Consider the following 9,276-nt stretch of genomic DNA (forward strand, 5'->3'; position numbering starts at 1 on the left):
TCTTAAAATCTTTATCCAGGATTATTCCCAAACAAAACAAGAATATTCACACTTCTGACTTTATTCATACACAGTGATGCTCTCGTCTCTCTGCCTTCAGACTTACTCAACAATGTTCAGCCCAAATTTTATCTTTCCTGAGTATCTCTGATGTTCTCCCATAAAATAAATAAATTATTCATCTCTACTTCTGTGGACATTTACAGAAATTTACAGAAATCTTTATTTATAGAAATATATATGGATGTAAATAAGGACATAATATGGATATAGATACATAGATATAAATGTTTAATTTAAAATTATATAAAAAATTGACTATTGTGTTTTCTGGATCTAACAACGTTTGAGAAATTGTGGTTACTGAATAATTTCAATTAGTATGAATCCACTGGAGAGTATCATTTGTTCATATGAAGTAGTACCAAAAGGCGTGAATAAAATTTAGTGTAGTGATAGAAGGAAAAAATAATAAACATAAAATTAGAAAAAAAATAATAAAGATAAAATTAGATAAAATTTTTATTACAGAGTTTGGACATTTCTTGGCCCTCATTTAACATGTTGAAATCCTACTAACCCCTAAGATACAATGAAAATAAAGCCTTCTTCAAAAGTTTTTCTGGAATCTTAATCAGATTGAAATAATTGATCCTTCTTTGAATTCTCATATACTTTAAAAATGATCTTCTTCAATTATTCTATCTTAATTTCCATTGTGACATGGTTTGGATCGGTGTCCCCACCTAAATCTCATGTTGAATTGTAATTCCCAATATTGGAGGTGGGGCCTGGAAGGAGGTGATTGGATCATGGAGGTGGTTTCTTGTGAATGGTTTAGCACCATCCTCTTGGGACTGTCCTCGGGATAGTGAGTGATTTCTCATGAGATCTGGTCCTTTAAAAGGATGTGGCACCTCTCCTTTCCCTTCTCTTGCTCCTGCTTTCACCATGGGAAGTGCCTACTCCGCTTTGCCTTTCACCGTGAGTAAAAGCTCCCTGAGGCCTTCCTAGAAGCCAAGCAAATTTTGGTGCCATGCTTGTACAGCCTGCAGAGCCATAAGCCAAATAAACCTCTTTTATTAAAAAGTTACCCAGTCTCAGGTATTTCTTCATAGCAATATGAGAACAGACTAATACACATTGCTACACATTTATATTAGCTTGGTGCAAAAGTAATTGCGGTTTTTGCCATTACTTTTAGTATTTACATATGCTTATGTATACTTATCTAGTAGTAGTCTCTTTTTTGTTAAATAAGGATATAAATTCTTTGAAAGCAGATTTCTTATAGAATGCATTATTTTGTTTGCAACAGCACCAGTATAATAAAATGCACTAAGAAATAAATCAATATATAAGTTTTTGGCATATGTATTAATGAAAGATAATTTCCTCTATTAGATAATTTTCAAACATGAAATGATATTTAAAACAGGGTTTTCCAGCTGCAGTGCTATTGACTTTTTGAAGATATTGTGGTGCATTTGAACATTGTTAGGGACTGCCTGTGCATTGTCAGATGTTTAGCAGCATCCCTGGCCTCTATCCACTAAATGACAGTAGCTCCCAGCTCCCTTCTCATAGTTGTAATAACCATAAATGTCTTCAGACATGGAGAAATGTCCCCTGGAGCAGGAGTAGGTGGGGGAGATGGTTGAGAATCACTGATTTAAAAGATGAAACTACAGTTGCAAAAGTGCTTTTAATTTATATAAGCAATAATCAATCATTAACCTTTGTATCATGCAGGGAATACTGCCTTAGATATTAAATGTAGACAATGTGGGAGCTGTGATACTATTTACCTGAGAAAAGCGAGAAAATATGAAGGAGACAGAAACTTGGAATCTGTAAAACATTGCGTCTGTACACTCTTCTTATTATAAATCTTTTTGACAGTGATATAAATTGACATTATGTTCAGGGTCAAATGAATAGCTTTGTCACTGGATTTTTTTATATGTTAAGGAAAGCAAAATTTATCCACAACCTTTACAAAGCATCAAACAGAATGGAAGTACATAAGCTTAAGTACTCAGCACTAAAGCATAATATATTACATATATAATATATTCATATTTATATAGATAGTAATACAGTTTTGTAATTTAGCATTTTGTTTCCTTTATCTTGCTATATGTTAGTTGATTTCTGAATGACTTATTCTATTTTTATCAAACATTTACTAAACATCAAATTTGTGTGTGTGTGTGTTTGTGTGTTTCCGGAAGTTCTATTACCAGCATACAACTGAAAAGACATGCTCATAGCCCTCAAAGAACTTATAGCAGGAATAAGCTATTCTACAAAAATAATAACACAATGTACTTAGTTCTGTAATGCATATGAAATACTGTACAAACACATAGAAAAGACGCTCTTAGCTCAGACTTGAAGGCAGTGCAGGAGCCATCTAATGGTCTTTAAGCAGGAAAGTACTACAGTTATGAATGTATTGTAGGTAAACCCTCAAGACTGGAGGCAAGGAAACCACTTCAAACCTTTTACAATAATCAAGATGAGGTATGTTAAGGACTGAAATAGTCCTCTGGTAGAATGCTGGAGAAGTAAAGAGAGAATCAACTTGAGAAGTATGTGGAGACAAATATTAGAATTTTATGAGTGACATGATACGATGTTTTGGAGACAGACAGGATTTAGACTGTCTTCCCGGATTCTGGCTTTAGGTGACTGGGCAGTTAGGTGTGCTACTAATTGAGATAAGAACAACAAAAGAAGAAAAGCTTTAGGAAGCTATTATAATAATAGATGATAAATATCCTCAGTTTCTACTGGCAACCATGCACATGGCTGAGGCATTTTTGCTGGTGTGAGTATAGGAGCAATAAAGACAAATATTAAGTTTGAGTAAGGATTTTTGTTGCTGTTGTTTTGTCTAATGGGTGCAGTATAAGGGATGGAGGTAGAAGATGAGAAAGTGGGTCAGGTGATTAATTGAGGGTCTTTGGTTGTCTGGAAAAGTAAAATAAGAAAGCCCCTCTTAAACCATGAGAAGAAAAAAGGATTTCTAGAATGTTACAGAATGGATGTTCTGTATGTTAAAGTATGAGAAGTCTGGGAAGGAAAGCAGTTTGTTTTCAAAAAGTGAGGAACTAAAATCTAAGATTTCTGATTTGTAAGAGTACAAGATAATAACAAGATTTAGGTTATCTCCAAGAGTGTGGTAACACATGGAGTTGAGATAGTCTTCTAGAAAATGGTGTTCGCATAAAACATGCACAGGAAACTTGAGGCAACCCAGAGCTATGACAGGGTTTAGAGTAAAGAAGTAATACTTAATGATAATTTTTAAACACCTGACAAGATCTTCAGTATTGAAGAAGTGTAGAAAAATCAAATCAAAGGGACTTTGAAAGAAGATGATATTTGTATTGCATTTATCCCATCATTAAAGGAAGAGTGATGATTTAGACTTGAACTCGGCACTGAGGTGGTAGTCAAGGAGTTGTTTGAGGGAAGAAATATCCTTTATTTAAAAGAATTGCAAACTTCTCGAGGGCTGAAAAAAATATTAGTGGGAAGAATCAAAGCTGAAGCAATACTAGCTCACTGATATTGAAAACACTGATTTCACTATTTCACATTCACTTTAATGCCCTTGGGGAGCTTCTATATAAAAAAGCCTAAGTCAAAGTGCTCTTTAAAATAAGACCAAAACTTGAGAAACACCGTAAGATTCAATTTTTCCTAATTTTTTAAAAGCAGAATTAGAGAAAAAAAATTTTTCATAAACACTAGAAAAGAGTGCCAAAGTTTTATGGTGTAGTTTTCTTATAAAGCGTTTAAGTTGCCTAAGGCTTATATAAAGATTATCAAAACTCTATTCAAGTTTGTTTCTTTGCATAATAGTGCTGAGATGATTCTCTGGTAATAAACTTGCTTTAAGATCCTTGGGATCAATACATAGTTGAAATGTTGGGAATATTTCAAAGCATGATAATCAAAAGAAAGACACTGACTAGAAGAAACATTAAATAAATTAATTGAATGTATGCAGAAAAAGTAACTGAGAAGAGATTATAGTCAACTTTATAACTAAATAACATAATGAATTTGTGTCTATAAAGTCTTTCAACAACAAAAATTGTTGTTGGATTGCTAAACCTAACAGTTACTATGACTGCAAAAGCACAATTCAGTGGGAGAGAAGGGTATATTCTTGCATTAATCTTATGTAGGGTGTATGGTCCCAGTATATTTCACAAAACCCTGAAATACCACGGAAAATTCAGTTGCTGTGTACTTATTTTATCCATCCACAGAGCCCATTCAATAGAACCAGTAGCATTCTCAAGCACAGCTTGAGAAACCAAAAGTCAGAGGGTTCTATGATTTTTCCAGGGTTACATAATTAAAAGTGCCAAGATTAAAGGTAGGTTTCATTCTTTCCAGTGTAGCCCAAAACAATAAACACCTTTGCTGATGCTTAGTTGAATAGTGCTTTTTAGTCTTAATTTGCCAACTCAATTTTTCATTCTTTTAAAATGTGCATTAATACTATGAAGCGACAAGTAGTATTAGTGATGCTCACCCACTACTTTAACAAGAAGGCCATATAGATTAAGAAAACAAAAGAATATATTTGACTATAAAAATATCTAATCTCTGAGCAATTTTAGATGCTTTGTCCACAAAAAGTGGGTATAATTTTATTGGATGATTCAGATCAGGCCTTTATAATTATTTAAGCGTTTAGTCATAAGGAAAAGATTCTACCCTTAAAATATCTGAAAGGCTTTTTTCACATTAGTTAGTCTTGCATTCAACAAATATTTTTGAGCACCTACTCTGTGTCCGATAGTAACAAAGAATTGAAGAAAAAAAGACAAATTTTCCTTACATTCATTTGCATTAGGGTGAAGGCGTACAGAAAGTAAACAGTATCTATAAGTAAAATATACATTATATGGTGATAATTAGAATGAAATAAAATAAAAGAAAGACAATAAGAAACTTTGGAAGAAGATGCTGCAATTTTAAATCAGGGCAAATCTTAATGGGAATGAGATATTTATTTGAAGAACTAAAGGAGTCAGCAAAATGGGTTATACCACATATGAGCAAAGAAGTACCTAGGCAAGTAAACAACAAACACAGAAGTCCTGAGGATGGGGTGTGCCTGATATGTCCTGGAAGAAAGGAGGAGACGATGGAGGAGTGTTAGGAGATGAGATGGAGAGTTAGGGATGAGGAGCAGCAGGCCACATCATCCAGAGTCTCAGAGCCCATTTTAGTGAATGTGGATTTTACTCTAAATGCGATAAGAAGTCATCTGATGGTGTAGAGCTGAAGTAACATTACCTGGCTCATTTTAGCAGGCTTTCTTCAAAATACACTAAAAGGGTAAGGGGAAAAACAGGAAATAGCTAGGCTGCCTCAATAATCTAAACAAGTCATGCTGAATTTGGATTCTAGTAGTTAGAGTGGAGATGAAGTCAGTGGCTAGATGCTGCATAAATTTTGAAGACACAACCATCAGGAGCAGATAAGTGATTACATGAAGATTTTGAGAGAATGACAGGAGTCAAAATTGACTCCAAGTTTTTTGGCTAAAGAATTGAAAGGATGACCATTAAATGAGGTGGTTAAAGATAAAGGGCTATTATTTAGGCTCTGAGTGCTTCTTGCCTACAGTAATATTTAGGATAACCTGGCTTTTTGTTTCTCGACATTTATTTTTCTTATTTGTTGGTTTAGCTCCAAGTTATTTTAAACCATCTTGTGCATTACATCATATAAATAATAAATATCTTCATTCTCTTCACATTTCTTCAATATGGTCATATAATAAATGAATAATGATATTTTAACTTGTATTTTTGTCTGCAGTTTGAAAAGATTGGTAATTTTAGGCTCACTGAAGAATCAGCCCCTTTCCACCACACCTGCCTTTTTTCCTTTATTTTAGCCATTGACTTAGCAATTTTTAGAGAGGAGTGAAATGTTAACTGGCCAATTTTAAGTTTCCTGAAATCTCTAAGGGATAGGATACACAGAGAGATACAGATAGCTCTTAAATAACTAATAAGCAATATATTTGACTTTTTTTCTTGCATTTGTTAAAGGACAATAGTGAGTTTGGGAAACAATGTAATTTTTAAATGGCTCTAGTCATGAACTGGAAGGTAACAAATGACAGAAAGGAAGTTAAGTTAGTACCTACACAATTATTGAATAGCTTAGTCCTTTGATAGAATCATAGAATCTACTTGAACCTCAGCTTTCATAATAATTGCCATGTATTTGTTTTGCTCTTTAAAATAAAAAAATATGAAAATGTGTGCAAAAAACCTGAAGATACCTGAAAAATATCAATGTTAGCTTATAACTCCCACTCCAACAGACACGGACCCAACAAGCGAAAAAAGTTTAGATGACTGAAAAAGAGATAGGTGGTACAGTCTATTAGCCTCAAGTATGAACCAGTTATACTTTATTCCTCTTCTTTATGCTTCTTTACTTACCTTTCATAGAAGTTATTTCCATTTCCATTACAAACCATTTAACTAACATCATTTCTACACGTCTAGTGGCAAAACTCTTGCAGCTACAATTTTTACCACAATAATTCGGCCATAAGTAATCATAAAAATGAAGTAAATGTCAGAGAATATTACTACCAGTTGTCTCATTGTACTGAACAACCATGAACATTTGCTGATTTTCATATTTTATCTTAGTTATTTTTAACTTGAAAAACTTGTTTCAGATTATTTTTAAAAATTAACAATGTAAAGAGTGTAGGCAAATTGAATGTATTAAAAAGGCTTGTATATAACATCTGTGTCCAGCACTGTACTTTTAATTGTTGGAGTTAGAACCAAATAATGTTGTAGTAGATATAGCTAAGCATAACTCACTGAAACTGAATAATTAAGTGTACTCTTAAAATTTTACTAAATCAGAGAAAAAATTACTAATATGAAAATCAGAAAACAAATGTGACTTTTCTATTTCAATGGAAAATTTAATATTATAGTTTTCAGGCAAACACAAAAATCAAATTTCTTAATTCAATGTTGTTATAGGTAGATATTAGAGGAAAAGTTCTGAAAATATTAAGAAAATTATATGTTGTGCATGCAACTGACCTACTATTATTTTTCTACTGAATATAATGCTAACAGCCAAGTCATATATTTCTCAATAGCAGTGCTTCTAAAAATTTTATAAAGTAGCTTTGATAAAAACAGCCCAAAGAGCCATATAAGATTACTACAATATTTTTCATTTACTGTTTTTAGCTGTAACATTTTTCAACAATAATATTAATTTCCCAAAATTTTACAAGTTTCAGAGTGTACATGTTTTGCAGCAAATTTAAATCAGGAATATTCAGATTAGTAATTTGAAGTTATATAACTTGAATGCCATCCCTATGACAGGTTGAAACATGTGATCAAAATTTAACCTAACTTTGGCATCTACTATTACATCAAAATTTGTTAACAATAGATATAACATTCAAGAAAAAGTAATCCCTATTATTTTATTATAAGTTTGTCATTTTTTATAGCAAAAGTAATTTACAGGACATCAAGACATCTTTCTCTGAAACTATATTCCTAACAACCAGTCACAGTCCCTTCACAATCTAGCTAGAGCCCATGTTCTAGATTGAGTATCTATTTGTTACTAAAACGCAAAGGATATCTTGGTGAAGTAAGCTATTGTTTGTTATCAATGTACATATTTGAACAATTTAGTTATTTTTTTCAGTTTTAACTTGTCATCTCATTGAAAACAAATCATTTTAATAGAAAATTGTGATACGGATTACCTGAGAGCCCTGCGCAGCAATTAGAACAAATATAGTAGGATTCTTAAGAGGAAAATAAGTAAATGTAAAGGCAAATTCTTATACTTTAAAATTGTATCTAGATCTCCCTGTGTCTTTTTCCCACTCTAACATCAGAAGGTAATGCAATCACACACTTTCTTTACTAATGTTTTTGCTTAGTCTAGTTACCCAAACACCAATGTCTGAGACAAAAGATTGTTTGTAAGAGCAGAAATGAGGGACTGGAGAAGTGATCCAGGGAAAGAGAGGAAGCTAATGTACTGGTGCATTATTGACTTAGCCACCACTGTGTATCATCAGTTCTGAATACTGCTGGGACCTGTTGAGGAGCCTTGAGAAAAGTATCTCAGAATTATGCCCCCTAGCGGTAAGAAAGGGAAACATTTATTTGTCACCCTCCCTCATAGATAAAGGATTGTTCGATCGGACATTAACATTTTAGTACTTCCTAGTTGCATGTGTGAAAGACCTGAGGTTCCTACATGAATATGAAGTTCTTACATTATAATGTCAGAGAAAAACCAGGGCAAAAAGAAAGAGGTGCAGAGTATGTGCTTAGCATGAGAAACTCTTAGGTTCTACTCACTCAAAACTAGTTGCCACATCTCTGCTAGTAATGAGATGAGGCCAAGAAGATTTGAAGCGCATTGAAAAGGTATTTTATACAGTCAGCCCTGTGCCTCGCTTAGATATGTAGATAGGTTTATGCTCTCCATTAACCCCGATCCATCTTATAGTACACTTCAGCCTGATTCAAATTCTATGAGTTTCATAAAAGACAATTATTGTGACTAATTATAATCTCCGTTCCTACAGCTCACTCATAGTCCTTAACTGATATTTCACCATTAACTGTTTGTCTTCACCATGTGTTCTAGGTTTTTTGAAACTTTATTTCTTATATCAGCCTATCAAGTGTTTTTACCTAGTTATGTAACAAAATAATAGTATCTCAAAAATCTAACTCCCAATTTCCTTGCCCTTTTTGGACCATGATTGCTGTAAGTACAGGACAGTAAGAGTTAGGATGAATAGACCCATCTTACATTCACTTCTTGATTCCTAGAGGAATGTTTCTCAGGATCTGGTACAACATATCAGTCATTGGCTCAACATATGTACAACATCTTGGAAAACAAAATTCCAAATCTTAGTGGTAGTCCCTGAGCTGGTATCTTAGCTAAGGCTTAATAAAGTCAATCTATGGCTCTATCAACGTAGATGTTTCTGAGTGATGAAATAGATGGGAAGACCCACAGATCCCACAGTCATGTGCATATTGTAGAATCTCCTTTATTACAAATTGAGTTCCTTGTTCCAAAGCAATGTTGTGTAGGTGCCATACTACTAAGTCAGAATTGTGTATCCCCTTATATAGTGGTGCTGTCCAATAGCACTTACTACCAATAATGGGGCCTCTGTTGTCATATGTGTAGTAAGTAACAGAGCAT

This window comes from Pan troglodytes, chromosome 15 (assembly GCF_028858775.2).
Source record: "Pan troglodytes isolate AG18354 chromosome 15, NHGRI_mPanTro3-v2.0_pri, whole genome shotgun sequence".
Taxonomy (NCBI): Eukaryota; Metazoa; Chordata; class Mammalia; order Primates; family Hominidae; genus Pan; species Pan troglodytes.